A 12,563-nucleotide genomic window follows, 5' to 3' on the forward strand; every position below is an offset into this window, starting at 1 on the left:
ATTTTAAATCATTTTGAAGTGAACTTTGTATTCTTTTTTTATATACCTGACAAAGAACACTGACATTTTTTTGCACCTCACTTTTGAGTATTAAATGTGTTGTTATTGCTTCTCTCCCTTTTGACTGATTTTCTTTTGACTACCCATGTAGGGTAAACAGATGCACTTTTTTTTGTGCTGAAATTTTCAGGTGATCGCTCTTTTTATGTTCTGATGTGCTGTTTTTTTTTTTTCATTTGTTGATTTTTTGTTTTTTTGGCATTCCATTTTAATCTCCTTACAGAGAATGAGAGGAATTCAGTCTTTTTTCTTTTTTTTTGTTTTCGTTATCTGACATGGCCAGTGTGTGGTGTGTCTGTGGTATAACTACACTACCCAGGGAACACTCCTCAATGAGAATCTTAAGCTGTGCTGTTGACAACTGGAACATCTGTGGTAATGACTCCTGACCTGAATGAAGTATCAACATGTACTGTGTGGGACTGTGGGCTTGGTAGGGTAATGGGAATGGGGTTTGGGGTATGGGGTATGGGAATGGGGTTTTTGAGCTCTGAGAAATGATGCTTCGTGTTTATCGCGGCAATCAGGGCATTCTATCTGGGCATGTGCCATGTGTCATTTCCAAGTAATTCATGACTTGATGGTGTGTACAAATCAGTCTGAAACCATGCTTAATTTTTTAATTTTTGAGGAGGGGGAGAATTAACACTACATCAAAAGCCTTATGTCTTTTGACATTTTGTTCCAACATTCCTCTTAACACATCTAGGATGAGGGGTTTCCATGATGTTTTTTTTTTAAAAAGGGGGTACTGCTAGCTGCTATTTGTTGGATAAATCACTGTGAAACCGGGCTTTGCTCCCACAAGGTACAGGACTTAATACTGACAACACAGAGCCATCTCTCAGCTGCTGCAGTTCTTTTTTTTTTTTTTTTTGCAGTATCCTTATGAACATCTTACTCGCTCCCCTTAAAAACACCAACCCTCTTTTCAGTAATGAGGTCCTATCTTAGCAATGGGATGACTTGGCATTTTCTTATGGATAGATGTCAGGAGCATAACATAGGGCCATTATCATTTTTGGATCCTCAATTTTTATTTTTATTTTGCAACTGTTTATTGTCATGAAGGAACAAACTTTCCTCAAGAGAGGCATAATTACTGTTATTAGCTTGTCACCAATGCTGGATAAATGACATTTGAAGGATTCTTTTTTTTTTTTTTTTGTAAAGGGACTTGTGGTTGGTGAAATTTCGATTTGTTATTGTGTTGCTGTAAGGTGATGTCTGGGAGGGAGGGGGAGTGGCTTCTCTTGTCACAGTGCTGGATTGGCTTTTGTGTCACGGAATGTTGTTGTTCTCTTGTCATGATTGAAGCGGAAGAAATGAGACCTCCTTGTCTAATATTGCTCCTTAATGTTTTTTTAATATACCTTTTTAGGGAATGACTGAAAATTAAACTAATGGAGCCCTGTTGTTGCTTTTGATACTGACGTTTTTACAGTTTCCAGTAACTAAATCTATTTACACCTCTTTAAATGCTGGTTTGTAAGATAATTAACTACACACCTATCTCATCTATAGACATGACGTACATGAATAATGGTATATAGCCTTGATTTTTTTTTTTTTTTTTTTTTTTTTTTACACTGGAATAACTGTATGCAACTATAATGCAGAAAACCTAGGTGGTACAAAATGTTGTTAGTGTAAGTTTTGACTATAAAATCAAAAAGCCTTAAATGTGCCGTGAGACAGATTAATGTTCTTCATGTTGGCTTTTGTTGCTTCAAGGCAGCAACAGTGGATGTCGTTTTGCTCATAATGGAATAAAGGATGCATGGAATCTCACCCAGACGTGTGTTTCTCTGAAGCCTTCCCAAACAAAGCCTTTGACATTGTCCACTTGCATGCATGATGTTCTTTCTGTTTTCCTTGCAGACAGGGTTGGGTCTGTTACCTGTGATTTGTCAATCACCCTAGCACAGAGCACACAGATTGCCACAAACGCCTCTACTTTACTGTTGGCTGGGGTGAGTATGTGTGGCTATCGGGATACGGACGGAAACACTAAACCCTCTCCACATGCGGAGGAACCGTGTACATTGGACCCGAGCCAGGAGTGCTGCCAGCGCTGGAGTCTGTCAGGGTGGGAGCCAAGATCCTGTTTAACATGTCTGCCTGTCGTGCCACAGCCCACAGAGCTCACTAGGCTGCAGGAAGCTCGTGGAATAACGGCTTTTAAGATCGCTTTCAAGGAAGGAGTGAAATGCACAATGTTCTGCCAACCGTTAGTTTTCTTATGAGAATTAAGTGCTTTTCACATTAAAAGATCACTACTCACATTTATAGAGCCTGAAGTATGGAAAAACAAATACAGATTTTCCCAAGCAGCAGATGTTTCGGTGTATTAATTTGAGGTGAAATGTAAGAACATATATATTTTTTGTTATAGGATTGTGATCTAAAATGTTCTGAAATCATCGAGGAAGTACTTCCCTGTGACCACTTGGGTATTGATAATCTCAACGTTGTCCAATTACTAAAGACTTTTGGTTTTGTAATGGTAATGCTTGTTGTCAGTACTAGTACTCGCTAGGACCTATCCTATGTGGCACGCCTTCAAATGTCTCAGCCTTACAGTGAGATGCCATATTTGGGGCACACACAACATTGGCGTTGAGGCAGCACTCAATGCCTTATTCTCCCCACTGTTTGTTTGTTCTTAATGATGGCAACAGACCAGTGGTCCTCTGGGGACAGAGCTGGAGGTCCGATGGCCTTTTTTGCTCAATGGTTTTAGGGCGGTCTACTGGTGAGAGACAGACAATCTCCGGCCAGCGTTTTGCCACTAACTTTCAAAACATTTTTATTTTTATTCACCATTTTTATAGATATTATCAGTGTGGAACGCAAGTCATTTTCTAGTAGGCTTTGAGCTTCTTCTGTTTAGTGGTTGATATTTAAAAAAAAAAAACTATGCCAAGGATATGATTTAGAAATTCCAGGAATTGCTAACATTTTATGTTATTTAATATCCATGCCCAGTTGTATTAAAGATGACGGTGGTCCATCAAGTGGCACACCACCAGTGGAGTGCCAAACCAAATCCACCGCTGGACCGATAAGCTTGCCATCTGGGTACCCACCTGAAAACATTCAAACAGAATAACAGCTGGAGGGGGGCACTGTGGCGCAAACAGTAACCCCGACCACATTTGGGCTTGACGCCCATGGAGGACACGGGTTCCAATCAGGGCTGGACTGGCAATCTGGCATACCGGGCGTTTTCCCGGTGGGCCGAGGTGCAATATGGGCCGAGAGTCCGAATTTATTATTTAAAAAAAAAAAAAAAAAAAAATTTTTTTTTTTTTTTTTTTTTTTTTTTTTAGAATTTTTTTGTCTCCATATAATGGTCTGACCGGCTGGCCCACGAAAGTAGTTCATGAGCTGCCCTATTGACACTGGGCTGGCCCAATCACATCCCCTGGGCTGACCCAACACCAACCCCTTTCGGTTTGGACCTGCCTACATAATGCATTAGGACGGGAAACAAACTCAGCGTGGCCCATGGCCTTGACATGCTTGACAAGCGCATGCTAGTCTGCGGCCCATTGGCTGTCTTCTTTAGTGACAAGGGGCTCGTCCAATCATATCACCAAACACCTTCTACCTTTGGCTTGGGCCGTGCACAGAAACGCACGTTTCGTTAGAATCCTCCAGTCCAAAATGGAGAGAAAGCGAAAAGAGGGTGCGGAGAAACTGCGAGATAAGAAGAGGCTTGCTTTTCAAGCCTACACTGCCAAATGTGCCAAAATATCGGAAATGTTTGCCACGGCAGGGCCATCATCAGGTACCGTGGATGAAAGTGATAGGCCTACTGGTGGCGACAGCCAGGGAGATACGATACAACGACCTACGGTAAGCTTACTGATCATGAATTCAAACGTCTCTAAAATATGTTTGACTTAGGACCTATGTTCTATGGCCAAGTTCGTTTGCATTGTAAATACAAGACAAGTCTGTAGCTGTTGCTAGCCCTCAGCCTACTCTACTCTGAAACAGCCAGCCGTTAGCCTACACTCTATGTTGTGTGTTTGAGTGGTGGGCAAGCCCCTTAGCCTATTGGTGCGCGGTGCCATGTCAATGTTCCGAAAGCCCAGTATTCCCAAACCCTATGAAAATATGCCAATTTGTCCAGATAGCGAATTATGATAGCCCGTTATACGCTCCAGTTTGCCCCCCGAAGTTCAGGGGCGTGGTACAAACGTTAGTGCCACCTCATCAAGCGCGTTTCCTACAGGAGGAAATAGACTCCCTTCTAGGAAAGGGAGCAATACAGTCTGTACCTCTCGTAGACGAGAACAGGGGGTTCTTCAGTCGCTATTTTCTGGTTCCAAAAAAGGACGGAAAATATCGAACGATCTTAAACCTCCGTATTCTGAACAAAGCTTTAAAGTGTATGATGTATATTGTATTGTATTGTATTGAATTTAGATTAATTAAGACCACCACCTTAACACACAAACTCTTGTTGAACTCATAAAGTAGTAGGTTCAGTGACGTGCGGTGAGACAGCTGTCTTCTGTAGCTTCTGCGAGCCCATGAATCAATGTTTCGTTGGAATCATGATGTAACGTTGTTGTAGCGGGAATACAGCAATGCTATTTTCTAATTGGCAGGGCATATGATTCTAGACTTCGCTGAAGCGACTGAAACGGTGAATTTTGATCACATTCAGCGAAAGTTAACAGGTAAAACGGGAGAAAAATAGGGCGTCTTTAGGCCGTCCTGCCTAAAAGTAGGGCGTCCCATTTCTTCTTATTTTTTTGTAGACGATAGGGCAGACGCCCTGCTAGCTAAAAGCCTGGTTGGTGTGTAGACATTCGAGAGACCAAAGGGTGTGTTATCGAATTAAGTGGGCCGGTCTGGTTCAAAATGCCCAGGCCGATTTTTTGTCCCAGTCCAGCCCTGGTTCCAATCCGGCACAAAGTCATTTCTCCTGTCCACTCCCCACCACTTCTCCCTCTCATTTCCTGTCCCACTCTTCACTGCCCTGTCAATTAAAGGCATAAAAAGCCCAAAAACAAATCTTAAAAAAAAAGAATAACAGCTGGAACCGATAAGCACCCATGGTTTGTGTGTAGCTGCCTTAAAGCATACCACGGGACAACTGCACAGTGAAGGAGAGTGGAAGTGAAGTCTGTAGACATCGATGTGTGGGCCTCCTACATGCACTGTCCTAATGCCTAAAGGCGCTCACATGCTTGTCCGATCGTGCTCTCCGATCTCACGAGGCACGCCCTTAAACGCCCTCCTTGAAGTGGGACCACACCTTTGAGCACCTCGGAGAGCCATCCGAGGGTGTCGGATGGCCTCTGGAGCACCGCTTGAATTTTCTCACTATCCGATCCGAGCTGTCCGACACCCCTGGCTAAAATGACGTTTCCTGTTTCGTTCCTCAGCACCTCCGTTTTTAAAAAAATCGCTGAGAGATCGCTGGGAACCTGGGGCTGGAGGTCCAGGAGTGCATTAGGAGTTGGAGGAAGATCAGGGACAAGTTTGTAAAAATGAAAAAAACTATGAAGGGCACCAGCGGCGATGCAGGAGGAAAACCGACATCTCCCTTCTTCCTTGCTCCATTCTGGCTCTCGCCGCATATAAAGCATAGGGAGACGTCGTCTAATTACAGCAATAATAAAAACATTTCTTGGTCTTCGAACAGCCTCTTTGTGTTTGAGTTAGCAGAGCATGCAGTGTAAATGATTAAATTGTAAAGAACCTGAATTGTAGACGTTAAAAAGCAGAACTGTTTGTGTGGTATAATAATAGAAAATATTCGACAATAACCGCGAGCTTGGTTATTGTCGTTAGTAATTCATTTCACAACAACAGCCTCTGATCATTAACTAAAAATACACGGGATAAAAACAAACGATTTCTTATTTTATAGTTTGTTGTTGATGTTGTAATGGCCTTGTAACATCATAATAAAGCGTTGGTAATCTCCACAGCCCCTCGTAGAACCATGCAGGTAGAGGTGAGTCGTACAATCATCAGATTAGAAAGGGCGTGTCTCTCGTGAAGTCGTACGAGGTGAATTGGATAACCATGCATAACACTCCACCACTACACCGAGTCTACAGACAAGGAAGTAGAACTCGTCCAATTCTCAAGAACCCAATAAGATAAGAAAGAATTAACAGGAAGGCTTTAATAAACGTGCCATGTGCCATGTACACCCTTAATAGCCTGAAGCCTCTTCGGGCCTACCAGGGCTATGTGATCATAATACTCAGGAAATCTTTTCATGTGACAATTTCATGCGATTTTTTCCCGGAAGTCAGTCAGAACTGAAAACAGCTTTTCAGACATCTGTGCTACATTGAGCTATTTGTGGCCATCAGAAAAAGTAGAGTGGCTCAGTAAATGAAATAGATGACTGTGTTGCGCTTGGCTGCTAGGTTTGAGCCTTCTGAAGTGTGCAGCAGACAGTGTGGGAAATGTGTCCAAGTCCTCGCTTTGTTTATGGAGTGATAAGTAGAGGTACAGTATAAAGCCAACCAAACACTAATGCTGTCTAAGATTTGTCCAAAATGGCCTTTACTTCCTGTGGTAAGATGCTGACTCACACAGTAGGCCACAAATGATTCACCTGATTACATTGCAGGAAACTAAATAATAGATTACATTTTCAGTTGAATCTATTGAATAAGGGGGTGGAAGTCCTGCGATTGTAATATTGCAATATGCGAATATGTAATTTTATAAGAAGTTTGTTCTTCTATTGCGTATGCTTATGTTTAAACACATTCATCATTTTGAGGGGGATATTGCGTTGCATCGTTGGACCACAAGACGTTAGTCTACACTTTACATTTTATGCAAAGTAATATTTGCATGCACAGTAATTGTTGTTATCACATTTCTGTAAACCACGTCCCCACCTGTCTATTAGAATTAAAACAGCATGGCAATGATTACCGTGAGCTGTAGTCTTCTGTAACAGATAACAGAACGCTCAAGACATGCCCGTAACACTCCACTACACCGAGTCTACAGACAAGGAAGTAGAACTCGTCCAATTCTCAAGAACCCAATCCCACAGGAAGCTTCTGATTGCCTTCATGACCCTGATGAATTTCTAGGCAAGCCCTTTATGTGGGCAAGGCCTTGAACACACTACTAGTAAAATATACCCTACAAGGTGGTATCTGATAAGAAAGAATTAACAGGAAGGCTTTAATAAACGTGCCATGTGCCATGTACACCCTTAATAGCCTGAAGCCTCTTCGGGCCTACCAGGGCTATGTGATCATAATACTCAGGACATTTTTTCATGTGACAATTTCATGCGATTTTTTCCAGGAAGTCAGTCAGAACTGAAAACAGCTTTTCAGACATCTGTGCTACATTGAGCTATTTGTGGCCATCAGAAAAAGTAGAGTGGCTCAGTAAATGAAATAGATGACTGTGTTGCGCTTGGCTGCTAGGTTTGAGCCTTCTGAAGTGTGCAGCAGACAGTGTGGGAAATGTGTCCCTCTTGTGTCTCTCTTAGTCCTCGCTTTGTTTATGGAGTGGTAAGTAGAGGTACAGTATAAAGCCAACCAAACACTAATGCTGTCTAAGATTTGTCCAAAATGGCCTTTACTTCCTGTGGTAAGATGCTGACTCACACAGTAGGCCACAAATGATTCACCTGATTACATTGCAGGAAACTAAATAATAGATTACATTTTCAGTTGAATCTATTGAATAAGGGGGTGGAAGTCCTGCGATTGTAATATTGCAATATGCGAATATGTAATTTTATAAGAAGTTTGTTCTTCTATTGCGTATGCTTATGTTTAAACACATTCATCATTTTGAGGGGGGTATTGCGTTGCATCGTTGGACCACAAGACGTTAGTCTACACTTTACATTTTATGCAAAGTAATATTTGCATGCACAGTAATTCTTGTTATCACATTTCTGTAAACCACGTCCCCACCTGTCTATTAGAATTAAAACAGCATGGCAATGATTACCGTGAGCTGTAGTCTTCTGTAACAGATAACAGAACGCTCAAGACATGCCCGTAACGGATCTGTTGGGACACCACACACAATGAGTCTGAATTGCTGAATCGTTAGAACAACAACACAAGTCAACATTATCATGTCATAATCTTTGCCATGATGACTATGAGGCTGTTCATACATAGACACCTATGCATTTATGGACAAGACAGTGATTTCTAAATTTGTTCCTAACGTGGCTTCTGTGAAAACTAGTTTAAGTTCTAATTTTCCTCATTCCCCAACGTAAACAGCGACCTCTGTGGATAAACTATGATGATGGAGGCAGAACTACAGTGAGCATATGACCAAACGGTTGTTGCGTTGCGCTCGACAGCAGTCTAAAGTAAAGCCAGTCACCTGTTCATATTTTCATTATCTCCCGATCGCATGTGAAATATTTAGTGGACCTATTCCTAAAATAAATATAAGTGAAGCGGGTGTTTATCGTTTATAAATAAACCATGAGAGAGAGAGAGAGAGAGAGATGGAACACATTTGCTTTCTGATATGTAGGAATAGGCAAGGCGCCGATCATTTAGCCATGCACCGAAAATCTTAATATCGGGTGAGACACTTTTTATTGTGGTGGTTTAACAGTCACACCGGGAAATCATGAAACGCACCCGTAAATACCAGTGTATAGGACTGTATCCACCGTATCTTAACTCAACTGTATTCGTCTATGGCTCTATGGGTAATATTTCGATATTCACAAAATCTGGCTTACATTTCTGAGGACGGAGTTTGACAACAGATTGCAAGCCTACGCAAGCTGCGCGCGCGCGTTATTTTAGCTCCCCAACAGCCTAATGTCTTTCTGCTGACTACCCATCATCCTAAATTGGAACTTGTCTACGTTTGGGTTCTGAATTAGGGAAAGAAAAAGAAATAACATTTCTCTGCAGAAAGCGCTCCGAGGAAATCATGCTGTGACAAAGGAAAACTCAGCGTAAGATCCAATCTTATGACTCTTCTCGCCGATACAAAATAGTGTTTTGTTCTTATTCACACACGTTGGGTATATGTTTGTAGCCTACTGTAAATGGAATCTGAGCGAAAAGAATTGCTTAGGAATTTAGAAGACCAATCATTTTCCAGTGGGCGTGGTTTAGTCCTCAGCTGTTGTAAACAGTGAGCGCAGTTCCAAACCTAAAGCGGAGACGTTTGTATAAATATGAGACCATTCGTTCCCTGCGCGATCAGAGCCGACACATGTACACATGGTCTCTGTCAGACCTTTTCTGCATCAACTGTCTAAGGCTGCACTTCGCCAAGAAGTTGACAACGATAGGCCTTGCTCTTATGCTACAGGTTGGTCTGTCTTTATGGAGTTTTACCTTTTTGGATAGTAAACAATTCAAGATTTATCATTAAGGTTTTTGCCACTAAGTAAAGGCAGACATTGCCGTCAAAGCTACAGGTGTTTGTGCAGGAAAATAGCTGCATTTCACTCGCAGTGGAATACGCTGAGAAGACGCTCCGAGGTGTTTGTGAGTCCGGCGTTTTAAGACCATTGGTCAAGGTGTGCCTTTTATAATTTGGTAGCCTGCCTATTTGGGTCATGCATATTAATGTGTCTCTTTGGCATCCTCCAGTCGTTATTCTTAAAACTTCATACTTGTCATTACATATATTAGGCTACTGCAGTCGCTTTGTTGCTGCAAACGCATTTGATCAAAAATAAAGCGCAAAACAGGACTACATTCGGTCTCCTATCAGGTGCAAGCTGACGTGCATATGAATAGGCGATATTGTCGTATAAACAAACAAAAAAACAAACAAACAAAAAAAAAACATTTCAGCAGAATGGCAATTGTCAGGCATTAAGGTCAGGTACACTCCCATACGTGCGTCCAGACGATGCATTTTCTTGTTCGGCGGCGCGTCCAGTTGATTTTCTTGCTGTTCTGTTGATCGTGCACCTTGCATCCAGCTCGAAGACGCCGGAGATGCAGCTTTGCTCTTAGACCTAGGAGGTATTAAGTACCAAGCAAATGTGTCAGGGAATAACTTCAACGAATTTACAATCCAGTTACTATTTATCAGGTTTGTATGCCATCCACATGCACCATATAAGATATTATCATCAATTGTGTTGCTGAGATCTTATCAGACTGATGGTTCATGCTCGATAGATAAACTCGTAGAAGCGCACACCTACCACTATGACAAAGATGCATTCTTCGGGAACCCCGAATCAGATATTCGCGCAGAGTATTGGTAAGTTTCCTTCTTTTTCCTATAGTGCATTTATTTATGTGTTAATACATAATTTGAGTACACGGAGGAATGCACGAGTATATGAACCGCACGATTTAATCAATACAAGTGTTTTATTATCATTCCAATGATTGCTAATTAAAGTAAGAGGAAGATAAAGTTTATGACCTGTCCTGGGGTTTGAAGCATGATCCTAAACTTAATGCACGGCGCCTTAGATTGATAATAGTTTCAGAGCTTTAAACTTTAGACCGACAGCTTCTGGGAAACTACAATCTTCTGAGATGGTACATACAATCAGGTCATCAAACAATCACGGCTTTGGTCATATGCTTCTGCACTCTTACTGTTCGATAGGCTATATACAGCTGCTGGGATCTATCTCAGTGGGGTTGTCTGACCCAGAGTGTGTTTGTATTGGGGTCTGAGTGACTCACTGTGGCCTTGGGATTCCTGAGCTGCTGGCAGGCTGGCTGGCACGCCTCGAGCCCTGCAGAGCTGTAGTAGGCTACACAGTCAGCCCTTTGCCACCGTGGAGGATTGGGCCCTGAGCCAGACTCCACGGTTTATTTCAGGAAGCTATCACGCTCCCACATACTCTGAAAGGGAAAGGCACACATATTATTGTGTCCTCACAAGCCTGCTGGCAGGGATGTTGGTTCCTGTCCATTTGGAAATATTAGCTTTTATTTCTTTTGCCCAGAAACTAGTATAGGTTTTTATCCATCCATCAACCATTAAATGGTCTGTGAAATTGTATCGTGGAGAGGTTCTCTGTCTTTGCAAAGCAATGGATTAATGCAGTTGGGGATATCATTTTGACTTTGCCGTTAGTAAAGAAGAGAAAAATTAAAAAACCATTACCCAAACACAATGCAATGAGATTTGATTGCTTGTCCTGCAGCAGGTAACCCCTGGTTTCAAGCTGATTACAAATCTAGCCGACTCTGTCAGGTAAAACCTGACTTGATTCTGTCTGATGCTTATTTTAAGACATACATTAAACACCTCGGAATGGCTGGCTCTCTACTGATCCAGTTTCCAAACAGGTGGATGTAGACAGATCTCCTACAGCTGTGTGCATCTCTTCTCCTCTCCTATGCTATTTAGAGGACACTGGAACTCCTGGCCAGCTCCTCCACCACATGCGCCAAACACCCAGCTGTCACTGATGCTGCACAGTCATCCTACTGGCGCCTTACAATTAAGAGTACAGAATAGATCATTACACTGAAAGTGAATTAGGTGAGATTTGAATATTGAACATTTATTTTAGACAAAGAGATTTCCCCAACAGTGTAATAGGCTAGGTGCACGAAATACTTAGTGTGGGCTGTTTGTTTCCTGTTTAGCCAGGTGTGTTTGAACCTGCCACTATTCTGAATGTAATTAGTGTCTACAAGTCCTTCTTTATCGTAATGCTGATTCACTAGGTGCAACACCTAACCAGGTCCGTGTAGACGCTAATTACATTCAGAATAGCGGCAGGTTCAAATACACCTGGCTAAACAGGAAACAAACTGCCCACACTGAGTATTTCGTGCACCTAGCCTATACTGATGGGATTATAGTTTAAAGTCTTTAAACTGCAGATCTTGGCATAGTAATAGAAAACAGTCTGTGATCTCTCTTTGTCAGCCAGCTGTGGAATCAGGATGATTTGCCCTGAAGTTACAACACTCAACTGTAACTTCTATTCTTATGGAGCATGGCAATAGATGTTTTAGTCAAAAAGGGAAACAAATAGCTTTGTGGATAATCGCATAAATATATTTGGCTTATAGTTCTCTGTGTGGATGCCTGTGTGCCATCTGAGCTGGCGTGTGTCTGTCTGTCTGCCTTGATCCAGTGGTGAGGGAATGTTCCAGATGCTGTCTAAGTATTAAATGAGCGGCCGCAGATTAATTGAAGGTTATCCTGGATCGACGTGAAGTTCAGATAAAAATTTTGGAAGAGGGAAGAGGCTGCTTGCAGCATGCCAAGTTATGTGTTGTGACAGTCATACCTCATTACGTGCATGTGGGAAGGCTTGACGCCTGTCGATGCCGTTAATAGGATGACGGGGAATAACACAAGAAACATGACTAACCGGACCTAAACAGAATTTTGGAGAGCACAAACCTGAATCTGCACTTGCTGTTTGTTTGTGACTCTCTAGAGACGTGAGTCAGCACTAACAATCATAATGCCAGATGAGGATGTCTAATCAAGTGACAGTAACCACGGCAATGACCTTTCCACTCCGTGGCCCAAATGTTCATTTGGCAGCTGCCAAAAAAAGA

The sequence above is a fragment of the Sprattus sprattus genome, assembly GCF_963457725.1.
Source record: "Sprattus sprattus genome assembly, chromosome: 8".
In the NCBI taxonomy this organism is placed as follows: domain Eukaryota; kingdom Metazoa; phylum Chordata; class Actinopteri; order Clupeiformes; family Clupeidae; genus Sprattus; species Sprattus sprattus.